The 14,218-nt window shown below is 36.9% G+C and overlaps 1 non-coding gene across 1 annotated transcript; it reads left to right on the forward strand.

Moving 5' to 3' along the window:
• Window positions 1–4,729: 4,729 nt before the first annotated feature.
• LOC119628676 (U1 spliceosomal RNA) lies at window positions 4,730–4,885 on the forward strand. The gene has a single exon (XR_005244833.1). It is a non-coding gene; the product is annotated as a U1 spliceosomal RNA (small nuclear RNA).
• Window positions 4,886–14,218: the final 9,333 nt, after the last annotated feature.

Below are 14,218 nucleotides of genomic sequence, written 5' to 3' on the forward strand. Positions count from 1 at the left end.
TACGCTTAGCCCGCTGAGTTTCTCGCCGGATCTTCTCAGCGGGTCGCGATTCCGATCCGGTTGTAGATTCATTCGCGAAGCAATTGCTCTTGCGTTGTTAGGTCTCCTTCGGAGGCGCTCGGGCAGTTGTTAGCAAATCCCACCCCTCCTGGCTGAGCCTTTGCTCGCCCACCTGTCCTGGTGAAACTGGAAAGGCCTCCGGGCCACCAGTAATCTTTCAATCATAAAAAAAAAACAATATATACGCAAGTAACTACGTAAGTAAAATTCGGGAAATCTCCATTAGCAACTCACATCTAACGTGCATCTGTTGATCATTAGCGAATAAGTAGTCGCTAGAAAGCTTTTTACACCAATGTTGTGAGGACCGCCAAACACAGAAAACCTTTGAAAAAATGTAAGCTGATTTACCGTGACCGCGTGGGTCTCTTGTGTTCGCTCGACCGGCAAATAAAGGCGACCAGACAAATGCTCGCAAATTGACTCGACGTTTTTCACAGTATTCTATATTTTTTACGTAAGAAGGAAACTACTTGCTGAAACTACGAATATTAAGCAATAAAATTAATCCTTTTAAGCAACCCAACCGATGTTAGGTTAACGAGATATTCCGAAGAAATGGAGTTACATGCATGAAAATATTCATAGCTGATACATGTTTCTTATGTGTTTATCCTCAGACACAGCCCACTGAGTTTCTTGTTGGATCTTCTCAGTGGGTCGCGTTTCCAATCCGGTGGTAGATTCTGCGAAGCACGGCTCTTGCTAGGGTTCGTGTTAGCAATGTCATCAGGTTTGAGCCCCGTGAGCTCACCTACTAGTTAAGGCGACGCTGATATAGCCTCTGAAGGCTATCAGCTTAAGTAGGAAAAAAAATGTGTTTATTTATTTATGTTTCAAAATACCTGAATTGCTTTGTGTTAATGTTCTAATTTCGTACGTAATGGTATCTGTTGGCCCTCCTTATGCTAAGTGAGTAGCGTAATCCATTAACGTCACAGCATAAATGAACTAAACGTGAAAATTATTATAAAGCGATTGTTTGAGAAGAACTGGAACACAGGATTGATTCAGAAAGCTCTAGCTTGCATAGTAGTAGGTAGGTAACATAACTATAGAAATATTTGTGGCACGAACCAGTTATTCGTATGGTTTGAAATGTGAAACAGCAGATAGGGAATACAATTCAGAGATTTCGACCTGTTTTTTCAAACGTTGTAAACGTTGATGGATATCGTGCGCTGATATATATTATTAAAAATGGAGAAAAAATATATGTATATATTACGATACTACGACCACTAATATTACATCCTAGAGGCATTACGTTAATATCCCTTTGACAATGGTATATCGAAAAGATCGAGCCAAAGAAGGTCCTTCATAAAGAAGATTTCATTACAGCTAGACGGTATTAAGTCTACAACGACCAAATAAAGCTAAGATTACAAGTTAACCTCATGTTAGTCGGAAACCCCAATGATAAAGCATCTCAGGAAAATCGACCCAGGGGAGGGTACACTAATCCCTCTTTAGCAAAAACGCTTCGCTCCAAAAAGTGATGGCCGGCTCACGAGGGATGGATCTTCATTACCCAGCCGTGTTGTCAGTTAAGCCAAAGGGTCTCAGGATTATTTACTACTTAACAAAAGTTTTAAATTTTTTAAACGACTTTTTTTGTATTCTTTCATAATTTTTGTAGTCCGTGCCTATTGGCCTGTTTCCGGAAATGAGATTCTCTGTGAACGAAAAAAGAATTTAAAGAATACACGATTTTACGATATATTCTAAGCTATAGGTAGTTTGCTTTTCTTAGGTGATGTAACAAAGTAAATGACATACAAACAAAAACAATATTGGTGAGATTTTTTTAAATTTAGATTTTTTAAATCATTCTATTTCCATAATAATTTAACTTAATAAATAAATTTACTAACATATTAAGTAAATTTACTAAAAATAATTATTTAATCCGATTATGTAAACAAGAATATAAACTTGAAAACGCAGGTGGAAATTTACGCTTACGATTCGCTCCAATAACGAGACCATATCATTTTTCGATACAATAGCGCCGTAAAAGATTCACGGGGCTGCCTTTTTCGTATTTACCTTTGAAAATTTATATTCCCATTGGGTTCAAGAACGCGACCGACCGCAATAATGCAGAATGGCCAATAGAATTATCATATCATTACAGGGAAACAGATCACATTTCTGCGAGCATAGATATTTTTTAACGGTATTGAGTAGGTATGCTCATTGCCCAATACTAATTTTATATTACTCTGAAATTTCAGGTATATAGTATTGTCTCATATTTATCAAAGTAAATCAACGGCTTAATGCTTGGAGTTTTGTGGATCGTGTTTATACAAACATCTTGATACTTCAAGAGCCCTGCATCAAGCAGCCTCTGTTTTCTATAGTAGTTTCGGATGGTGGATTTCTTAGGACACATTTGGCGACGAGGTGGCCAATCTATAGAACGCCTCGTCGTAGAGGAATAATAGACGATACGAGAACGCGCGGGGCGTCTCCAATACTGTGTCCAAGAAAATGATAACTATAGTGGGAGATCCCCTAAATTATAGCAGTAGGATGGCCTCGAGCAGAGAGAGATGGTAGGATATCGTGAGTCAAGTCTATCTCCTCCAACACTACATGCCGATCACTACCACTCTGACAAGAGTGAAACGATTGAGAAGAAGAAGTATTTCAGGCTACGATGTCGGACTTCGAGGATATGTCTGATATGAAAACGGAACCGCGTTTTTATGAAATTAAACTAAATAGTTTGAGGTTACCGGAACCCATAGACGTCACAAGGTGTCCTCAAAACTTCGTCGTGGCAGAAGTAAGCAACTGAATGGTGGTAACTCGTTTGTCCAACAAAGTCATTCTTTAAAATGTAATAAAATCCGAAAATATCAAGCATACTTGACGATTTATGAGGCGTAAGGTAAAACAATTTATATACCTTGAGATGTCTTCTTATAAAATATATCTGCACATGAAAACATAATTTTACGTGATTTTTAAATATCGCATGGCAATTTTGCATTGTAACGCGAGCATTGTTAAGAATACAAATATATTGAACTGAGTTGTGTTATTGAATAAATGAATAGAAGGTACGTGTTTAGAGGTGACATTGCCAACACCTCTGTCTGCCCCTGTGAGATCACACAAAAATATTTTACGTTAAAACTCGCCTTTCATCATTGACGAGCCTAAATTGGACATCGATTAGCAATTTGTGCAAAATAAAAAAGTCAGCTTAGTTTTAAAAGCAAATATACATTTTTAATTAGAGAAAATTTCCAATGGGCTTATGTTCATGTTTTTTACTGGTGGTAGGACCTCTTGTGAGTCCGCGCTGGTAGGTACCACTACCCTGCCTATTTCTGTCGTGAAGCAGTAATGCATTTCGGTTTGAAGGGTGGGGCAGCCGTTGTAACTATACTTGAGACCTTAGAACTTCTATCTCAAGGCGGGTGGCGCATTTACGTTGTAGATGTCTATGGGCTCCAGTAACCACTTAACACCAGGTGGCTGTGAGCTCGTCCACCCATCTAAGCAACAAAAAAAAAATGAATTAAATTATACAATTAATTGTTCACGGGCTGAGAGGGTTTTAAGTAGGCGGACAAATTCGTGGTCGCCCCTGAAAATTAGCGCTCACTTTTATTAATACTTAAGGCTGATTAGTAACTGTAGTAGTCAGTACAACGTATTTGAGGTCGTACGGGTACGTATCATATTGTATGGTTCGGCAATTTCTATTGGTATCCATGGATGGCCGTTGCACTAATAAAAAAAGTAAAATATATCAATTATTTTTTAAGTCAGAACACACTCTTAAGACACGACTAAGGACAATTTCAAGCAAAAAAAAACGTGATGTATAATGAATACAGCTCAGATAGATACTAAGTTGTACTGAGGAAGAATCGCAATCGAATCGAAAAAATATCGGTGTTTTCAAAATTTACTTATGATTTCCTATTTATTAGCTGCCTCGTTAAAATGTTGATATGGAAACGCATGAATAGCTAAACTAAACTAACCACGAATCCACTTATCATAAAGATAAAACTCTAAGACAAATAAATTAGACGGCAATATTTTGTTGTGTGTCTATTTGCAAAATTATATGTTTTTTTTTTTAAATTATATATTGGGTTATATTCTAATGTTGACGTATCCCTTAGTCGTACATGATCACGAACTTTATGAACTAGATAGGTTAGATATTATAACGATTTTTTTTTATTATCTGAAATCAAAAGTAGTTTTGATTCTATTTATAATAATAATTCACGGAAAAACATTGTTTATTAAGGAAACAAAAGGCCGTGTATCGTTTTTGGAAGACGTGGGTATGGAATCGGTCCGCTGATCAAAACTACAAGGATCTGTCAAACGCAGATTGTTTTCGGGAGAAGTCGGACAAGCGAGCAATATCCGCCACTAGCCATCGAATAATGCCACATATCGGCTTACATTTTTTTCTAAGAAAACTTTTTATTTTATTTAATTTTTTGGAACGAAGTTCCTTATGGAACGATGAGGAGGGGTACCTTAACCGGGAAAAAACGTCCGTAACGTAAGATATTTTCCATTCAGTTTGTTATCAGCAGATGTAATGTAAATTCAACAATTCCTGAATCGCAGTGACGAGATGTTACACAGTTGATAGACGTTCTCGTATTTCTCATGCTAAATCATACTTACCTGGCGTAGGGGATACCGTGATCACGTAGGCGGTTCCCCCAGGGCGAGGCTGCTTCATTGCACTGCGGAGTGGTTGACCCTTGCGATTATTTATAATGTTATCAATAAAAAAATCATAATAAAAAATGTATATCCGAATAATTATTTTCTTTATACCTCGAATAGAACTTAAAATTAATATTTTGATAATAAAGAACTTCGTTCCTATCCGGTGTCCCACGACACCACACATCTTTATTATTGCTTAGATTGGTGGACGAGTTCACAGCCCGCCCGGTGCTAAGTAGTCACCGGAGCCAATAGACATCTACAAGGTAAATGTACCACCCACCTTGAGATATAAGTTCTGATGTCTCAGTATAGTTACAAACCGAAACGCATTGCTGCTTCACAGCAGAAATAGGCGGGGTGGTGGTACCTACCCGTGCAGATTCACAAGAGGTCTTAACCACCAGTAATAATAACTCTAATCGATATTTATTTTTAAACTAGCCAAATACGTTTTGAAGATTTAAAGCAAACCGAAACATCGCATCCATCGGTTTAGGTTATTTTGTAAATATTCATTTTGTAATGCTCAGAGTAGTGAACGAGCTCATGACTCATCTTGTGTTAAATGGTTATCGGAGCCCATAGACTTGAATGCCCCCATGCACCTCTTACATAATGACATAATGTCTAAGTCTCATTGTATATAGTTTAACGTTGCCCTACCCTTTAAGTCGGAATGCATAACTGTTTCGCAGTAAAAATAGATAGGGTATTATAAAAATAGGTGCTACGCTAAAAAGACTCCCTTTGATTTGTTTGATCTTTAATATCCCGTGTTATTCCTTCGTCGCGGATGCCGTATGCGAACGTGTTAAGTACGTATTTCATTGGAAATAATTGGTACCCGCCTACGTCCTATATAATTACCTGTACTTGTTTCCAAAAATATTTCACCGACAATGCTCATTGAACTTTTTTTTTTATTGCTTAGATGGGTGGACGAGATCACAGCCCACCTGGTGTTAAGTGGTTTACTAGAGCCCATAGACATCTACAACGTAGACGCGCCACCCACCTTGAGATACAAGTTCTAAGGTCTCAGTATAGTTACAACGGCTGCCCCACCCTTCAAACCGAAACGCATTACTGCTTCACGGCAGAAATAGGCAGGGCGGTGGTACCTACCCGCGCGGACTCACTAGTGGTCCTGCCACCAGTAAAAGTGTTTACATTCCGATTTTCATATTCTCAATCCACATTATTATAGCTTTTATCTTAGTTTCGTTAGGGTACATTTTTGAATACGATTTCCACGTTATAAAATCAAGTCGCTTTTAAGTCAAGTCTTTATTATAATCGAGTATAAAAAGCGGGCGGACCGTTTGTCACAACTGTCACATTGCAACAAAATTACATGAAATAATCTTCGCATTTTCAATAGCGGCGCGTTTCCTTAGAGCCATCGTCAGCCATTCTCATGCCTTGTTTGGCGTGTAATTGAATAAGACGGTCGCTATCACCAGTCTCGGAGAAAAGAATTTAATAACACGCGAAATAAACGTACCGAATACATGGAGGCAGCCGTTTAAACGACACATCTCAGCCAGACGATGAGGCGTGAGGCTCCCCCGCCAATTCCAATAGTTTTTATTTAAATAAAATTCCAATAATTTCACGCCTACTGCTCAGTGCACGGACACAGGGAAAATTCATTGTTCAGACGGCTGCCAGATATATTGGGAATCAGTTCGTTGCTGTTTTTTTTTTTCATGTCGCCTACATAAATAATGAGAATACACACAAGGACGTAGGCTGAAAATAGATCAAATAACCTTTGACGACCAACGAAAAAAGTTTTTGAATGAAATTTAATGGTCTTTCGTGATATAGAAACTTGAAGTGCAAGGGTCGCAGGAACTCTTAAATTTATTGTTTTGTCATCTATTATTGTATTTTCTCGTTTCTCGAATTCAGAGGTTATGTTTGTGACTAGGCACACATTTACTGGTGGCAGGACTTCTCGTGAGTCCGGACGTGTAGGTACCACCACCCTGCCTATTTTTGCTATGAAGCAGTAATGCGTTCGGTTTGAAGGGTGGGGCAGTCGTTGTAACTATACTGAGACCTTAGAACTTATATCTCAAGGTGAGTGGCACATTTACGTTGTAGATATCTATGGCCTCCAGTAACCACTGAACACCAGGTGGGTCCACACATCTACGCTACAAAAAAAAATAGTAGCAATTATCGTTATTTTAAGTTTTGGTGGTATATTTGGGTAAATAAATATGAGTGGTAGTAAAAAATGCGGCATTTTGATTGCGTTTAAGACAACCAAGGGCGGATCCAGCTTTGGCGCCAGGAGGGGGTCACATAGTCGTGGAGAGAACTTATAATTTAATTTAATTTTGATAACAATAGAAAATAAATAAATCATGATGTTCTTCAATTAGTCCAAGTTAGTTCAAGTCCTGGAACTAGCTCAGGGGGGGGGGTCATGACCCCCATGACCCCCCCTGGATCCGCCGTTGAAGACAACACAGGTTTTATTAAAGCTTGGTCTCAAAAAATGAAAAGGCTAAAGCCACTAAAGAAGTTGCGAGTAATAAATACTCTTAAAAAAAATCGTCTGAATTTGAGTTTGAACTTTATCATTATCCTTTAACATAACTATACTTTTAAAGTTATGATCTCAACGATTCGTAACCGTATTCCGTGAAAGTCGAAAAATGTAATAAATTCTTTCATAACCCGTTTCAGTCCGGATTCCATATATATAGCCGATGGGTGTACCTAACGCTTTTCATATAACTGGCAGTACGTTGGGTCAAATGGAACGGCCAATAAATCTGTTATAGTGACAGTGTGAACGCGATAACACGCGATCGCTAGCGTGTGTATTTGATAATGGGCGGTTGACACCTGCCGCCGCAGGCACCACCGCACAAACGTTCGACCAAGTCCATACCGAATACAACTATGTTATTTTTATATTGGAATGATCATTAATGTGGTTTGTCAGTTATATCTATATCTATATATTAATACGTGAAGCAAAAACTTTGTATCCCTTTTTACGAAAATTGCGCGGCCGGAGGAGAATGAAATTTTCCACACTTATAGAGAATATACAGAAGAAGTGCACAATGCTAATATTTTTTTAGAATTATGCATAAAAGATACATTAAATCAATAAAGAAAACATTACACACACTATATACCATGTATTTGACGCCCACACGCATGCATACTATTTATTGTCAAACTTTTGTTCTTGACGTCTGTTGTCAAATTGAGATTAAATATTGTTTGTCTTTGTTAATATTTTTTAGAGTATAGTCTTGGCGAAATTTGTGATTATAGAAGTATAAAATACAATAATAATAGTGTACAAACTAACAATTCCAATTAATTATAGTCGAGTTTCGACTGCTGCGGGACCTCTAGTATATATAAAAATGAATTGCTGTTCGTTAGTCTCGCTAAAACTCGAGAACGGCTGGACCGATTTGGCTAATTTTGGTCTTAAATTATTTGTTTAAGTCCAGAGAAGGTTTAAAAAGTAGATAAATATGAAAATGCTCAGAATTAAATAAAAATCTATATATATATAAAAATAAATTGCTGTTCGTTAGTCTCGCTAAAACTCGAGAACGACTGAACCGATTTGGCTAATTTTGGTCTTGAATCATTTGTGGAAGTCCAGAGAAGGTTTAAAAGGTAGATAAATATGAAAATGCTCAGAATTAAATAAAAATAACAATGTTGTTTTTCCTTTTATGTGTCCCCCGTCGGACGGATTCCTTTTGTTTATTTTAAGTTTATTTAATAAAAAAGTTTAGGTCTCTTATTTATCGATTTAGGCATTACGAAGTCTGCCGGGTCAGCTAGTCTATAGTAATATATAAATCTACAGTGGTTTTTACGGATGTTCCATTATAACTACTGAATCATGCATCCGATTGACTTGAAACTTCGTATCCATGTAGAAAATGTACTTAATGGATAAGCTAATATTTATATGAGTGTCGGACTCCCTAATAATAATGACAATAAATAATAATGTTAGTTTTAAATGCCTAGCGAAATGGGCGAGTACGGCTAGTCAATTTCTATGATTATTGGAATATTATTTTCGGGTTATCTACAGTCTTTTTTAATTTCAGGCTACATCATCAGACTTTCCGAGGCAGACGAGTCACTTTAAGCGGATAATGTTGTTCGTGGACATGTAACCAGACATGTACCTATGCCAGTAACATTAACCTAGTTTTTGTTTTTGAAAATCTAGATTTAAATATATCAATCAAGTGTCATCATAGTGTTCGGAAAACACCGTAGAGGGGAATTTATTCATGAGACGATAATTTGCCACTAATCTTTTTATGTGGTTTAATCGTAGCCTAAAGGATAAAACCTGGTTCGTATACGAAGATGTGTATATGCCTTCGATTATACCAGTCTTTTTCCAAATCCTGGAGGCAAGAAATTATTTTTTTCAAATCTAATATGTATTTAACACACGCCCAAGAATTTAATGTCATGTAATAAAATTTAAATACGCAAAAAAGATAATTTACATAATTACTGATGATCCCCTATCAGGTCAGCCCGCTAGGGTAGGTACCACTACCTCACTGCCTATTTCTGCCGCCAAGCAGTTATGCGTCCTAGTTTAAATGGGTGGACAACCATTATACAATATAATTGAGACTTCAACTTCATTGAATGGGGACTTTTACGCTGTGACGTCTATAAAATCCGCTAACCACTTAACTCATAGCTTATAACACAATTTTGCTGGTTTATTAAAGAGCTAAGGCTTTCGAATCAGTAGCTTAATTAAATGAGTTTCAATAAACACCGCTCTCATTAGGAGGAGTTCATGAACGCTTACATTTATATGAGACGAGATCAGTCTAAAGCCTCAGTTCAAATTACTCCATTTCAATTACATTCTCCTAACGTTGGATCACAGGCGGACTGTAGTACAATAAGCTGCAAGTCTGCGATTTGTCGGATTCGTACAACTTCTCCATTCATAGGCCCCGTTGTTCCTTACGCTTTGCTATGCTCATTGCCCCCTGAATGAGTCTTATTGAACGATATAGACAAAGGACTTGAATTACTCCGCGAGTGCCTTTATCGCAGCTCCGACTCGAAAATACGAATCCCTTTATTTCGTGAGACCATCGGAGTCAATTTTTCACGAACGCGCGATAGAATCGCACAAAACGGTCACGTATTTTTTAGTGTCAGTGGCTTTGTGAGGGCCCGCACTTTAACAGTATCATAACTGCTACGAATATCGGTAGGGCGACGCGAACCAGCTTATTGAATTTCGTTGTGAGAAGGTCTCTGTTTCAGCACTATTACATGACCTCTACTGTACTGCATACTCTGTATTGCAGCTTCTACTCAGCGTTTTTTTAAATTTATTTTTGTGCATTTCTAAGGCGGTGCTAATAATGTTAGACTCATCAATTTCTGTCAGACTAAAATATATTTTAACGTTTTAAGTGTGAAATGGATACTGCCATGCTAAATTCGGTTGCCCTATTCAATGGTTCTAGGTGTGAAATTGATACTGCCATGCTAAATTCCGTTGCCCTATTCAATGGTTCTAGGTGTGAAATTGATACTACTACCATGTTAAATTCGGTTGCCCTATTCAATGGTTCTAGGTGTAAAATGGATACTACCGTGTTAAATTGTTTGCCCTATTCAATGGTTCTAGGTGTGAAATTGATACTGCCATGCTAAATTCCGTTGCCCTATTCAATGGTTCTAGGTGTGAAATTGATACTACTACCATGTTAAATTCGGTTGCCCTATTCAATGGTTCTAGGTGTGAAATTGATACTACTGCCATGTTAAATTCGGTTGCCCTATTCAATGGTTCTAGGTGTAAAATGGATACTACCGTGTTAAATTGTTTGCCCTATTCAATGGTTCTAGGTGTGAAATTGATACTACCATGTTAAATTCGTTTGCCCTATTCAATGGTTCTAGGTGTGAAATTGATACTACCATGTTAAATTCGGTTGCCCTATTCAGTGGTTCTAAATTCAAATAGCAATTTGATTTCGTATCGTAATCTAAATAAACTGATCGCTCGACAAATGTCATTTGTACTAAGAAGTAACTAAGTCGTTCAATTTAACCGGCGGCGTTCGTAAAACCACGCATCGAAACTGAATTGCGACGAGAAATTCTCTTCAAGTTTGTTTCACTCTTAGGGAGTAATTGATTTTAATTCCGCCAGCACTAAGCCGAACGCAACGGAGCGTAAATGGAAAATAATTTTCTCAACTTTTAAGTTAAAGAGCATAGTGTTCGGTTCGGTGAGTTACCCGGAATATTGCGCATAGAAAATTCTCTTTTCGCCATAATGGACCTGTATACGAACAGTCGTTTATTGTCATTTATGATACTAAATCTGCTATTCATATTTAAACAGTCAAATAGGGCTTTAAGACATAGTTTCCAAGCTCTTCGACAAATTCTATTACTAAATTACATACTTGTAGAGGCTGTAAAAAAATAATACGGAAAACGAAAGTGAATGACGAACAATTTTAATGTCAGCATTGCTACATATTTATTTACATATACAATGTCAAATAATTACATATCTAATTATATAGTTTCTAGTTTTATGCCTATGTTGTATTTATTTATATACTTATATTTTATTATTCTAATATTAAAATTGCTGGTATTTTCATGCTTACTGTATCTGGGTTGAATTTTCTGGTTTACACGCTATTATAAAATTGTTTTTGATTTACTGCGAAAATGTCATTTCAAAATGTGAAAGTCGTTTTGAAACATGATTCTCCGAGAATACTGTAATTACTCGTAATGAAACGTCATAGGACACAAAAAGTATGGTGGAATGCGTAACCTATAAACATAAAGTTTACCTTTATATCACAGTGACAACAAAATAGGCTAATACATCATTAAAAAACCACGTGTGGCACTCGGGGACTACCGCGGAAAAGCTGTTACACAGCCTTTTTATCAACTTAGGCAATTATAATTAGACAATAATAATTTAATATTAAAACAATAATAAAATAAGACCACACTATATTTATAAAGATTAACAAAAGAAAAACATTAACTGTCTCCTTCACACTCATAAGCTAGACCACGCGAGAGAGAGATGGGCAGACTTTTCATGATGCGCATGCATTGCGACGTGACCGCGCGCTTTTTCACAAACACTACACAAGCGCAACGTGTGAATTTGTTGAATTGAACGCGAGCTACATGGTAGGCGGAGTGGGAGGTGTTAGGTTTTATTTTCGTTACGGAATTTCTTGATTCGGTCACCACACTCAAAGCCCGCGATAAAAGCTATGCAATAGCTTAAAAATCTAAAGATGCATTTATTTTTCTTGAACATTGGCATCTTAGTAACGTACTCAGTGTCATTATCGCATAAAAAAGAACTTTCTCGAACTATCTCTGTCTATGCACAATAATAATATGGTTAATAGACTAGTATGCATTTGTGCACGCTAATCTCATGAATGTCGGAACTAATTTGAATGTGGTTTTTGTTAATACATATTTAAGGGATTTACGCTAGCGTGTTTCTCGTTTAGTTTCAGTGAAATGTGTGATAAATAAAAAAGAAATTATCTCATCTCAATTTGAAAGAAAATAATAAAATTGTATTCTATTATACAATAAAACAATTATTAAAAAAATCTTTTGCTTAATAAATCTATGCTAAGTTTCTGTTATGTAGGTAAGTAAAAATATGTACTATTTTATTAATTTAAAATTACAGTCCAATTGTAAAATGCAGCGAGTATAAACTTTCCAAAATCCTTCTTTACTTTTTTGAGAACTTTTATTCTAATGGTATTCACAGGATGCCCTAATTAATTAATATAAACAAAGAATCTCTTAATAAAACCTAGCTTGTACCGCGCGCGAGAAAAAAATGTGTTAAAAAACCCAAATTTAATCCTTGAGCATAACATTGAAAAAAGGAGTCAGAGAAGAATTAATCTGAAATCAAATTTTGAAATGGTAATGTAATGTTTTTAACATTACATTACCATTTCAAAATTTGATTCAGCTTCATCATAATATATTGTGTGCACAACCTTTAAATTTTGGAGTTGTCGTGGCCTAAAGGATAAGATATCCGGTGAATTCGTATTGAGCGATGCGACTGCGTCAGTGTTCGAATCCCGCAGGCAGGTATCTTTTTCTAATGAAATTCGTACTTAACACTAATTGTTCACGTTGACTTCCATGATGAAAGAATAATAACATCGTGTAATAAAAATGTTTAATTTGCGTAATTATTGGTGGTAAGGCGTATTGTGAGACCGCACGGGTAGGTACCACTACCCTGTACATTTCTGCCGTGAAGCAGTAATGCGTTTCGGTTCGAAGGGAGAGGTATCCGTTGTACTATAAAAACTGCGACCTTTGCACTCATGTCTCAAAGTGGATGGCACCATTTACTTTGTAGATGTCTATGGGCTCCGGTAACCTATTAACACCAGGTGGGCGTGAGCTCATCCACCCAACGAAGCAATAAACAAAAATTAGGCGTAAGCTACATACCTTATAAAAGACGTAGCTTATTGTAACCTACAAATACATATTTTTATTATCTTGCGTCTCGAGTGTCTAAGTATTCAAAAATATTTATTTATTTATTTTTTATTTATTTATTTATGTACACACAGAAAACAAGACACAGTACAGAGCAATAGGAAAATTATGTACAAAGGCACTGCTAAAATAATGAGTAATATTTAGAAAAAAAAACATGTTCTTCTGACTATCTTTCTCTGCAGCTTCCTCAATTCATGTTTAACACTGGTGGTAAGTACATTTTAAGTTCGCACGGGTTTTGCTCATTTGTATAGCATGTCAATCACGGGTTCTATTCAGTATGATGAATAATGAGATAGTAGTTTTTCTAATGCAACGAGTACTTCGATTTGGGTTCTTTTTTTTCGGAAATAGCGTTGGATAGGATATACTCTACGGCGCAGCGGAGTCAACCCAGAATCAATCGTTTGAGTGGCAACCGCGTGGTAGGAGAAGACCTGGTCGCCCTGTACACACTTGGCGACACACCGTGGAGAGTGACATATTAGGACTACCCTACCTTAGGACTACAACAACAACAGCTTCGACTTAGGATTTGTACGGTTGTGCCCTTCGCCTTATAATCTATATAGACTCCAATAAGCAGCCAAGAACCAGTGTGGCGCGAGTTTTCTTATTTATATCAAAATAAAATGAAAACATACGGACGACGTGGAAGTACTAGTGTGAGCTCAAGGTTGTACAGGACAGACTATTACCTAACATGTAGGCGAAATCGTATGGTTTTAAACAAACGCACAACGAACCCTAACAAACTGGCGCCTATTATTATTAGCAACCCTTTCTTCTGATCAATATATCGTTTTTTTCGAAGAAGTTTTGATTGGCTTCTTTACATCTC

This window comes from Bombyx mori, chromosome 6, assembly GCF_030269925.1.
Source record: "Bombyx mori chromosome 6, ASM3026992v2".
NCBI classification, from domain to species: domain Eukaryota; kingdom Metazoa; phylum Arthropoda; class Insecta; order Lepidoptera; family Bombycidae; genus Bombyx; species Bombyx mori.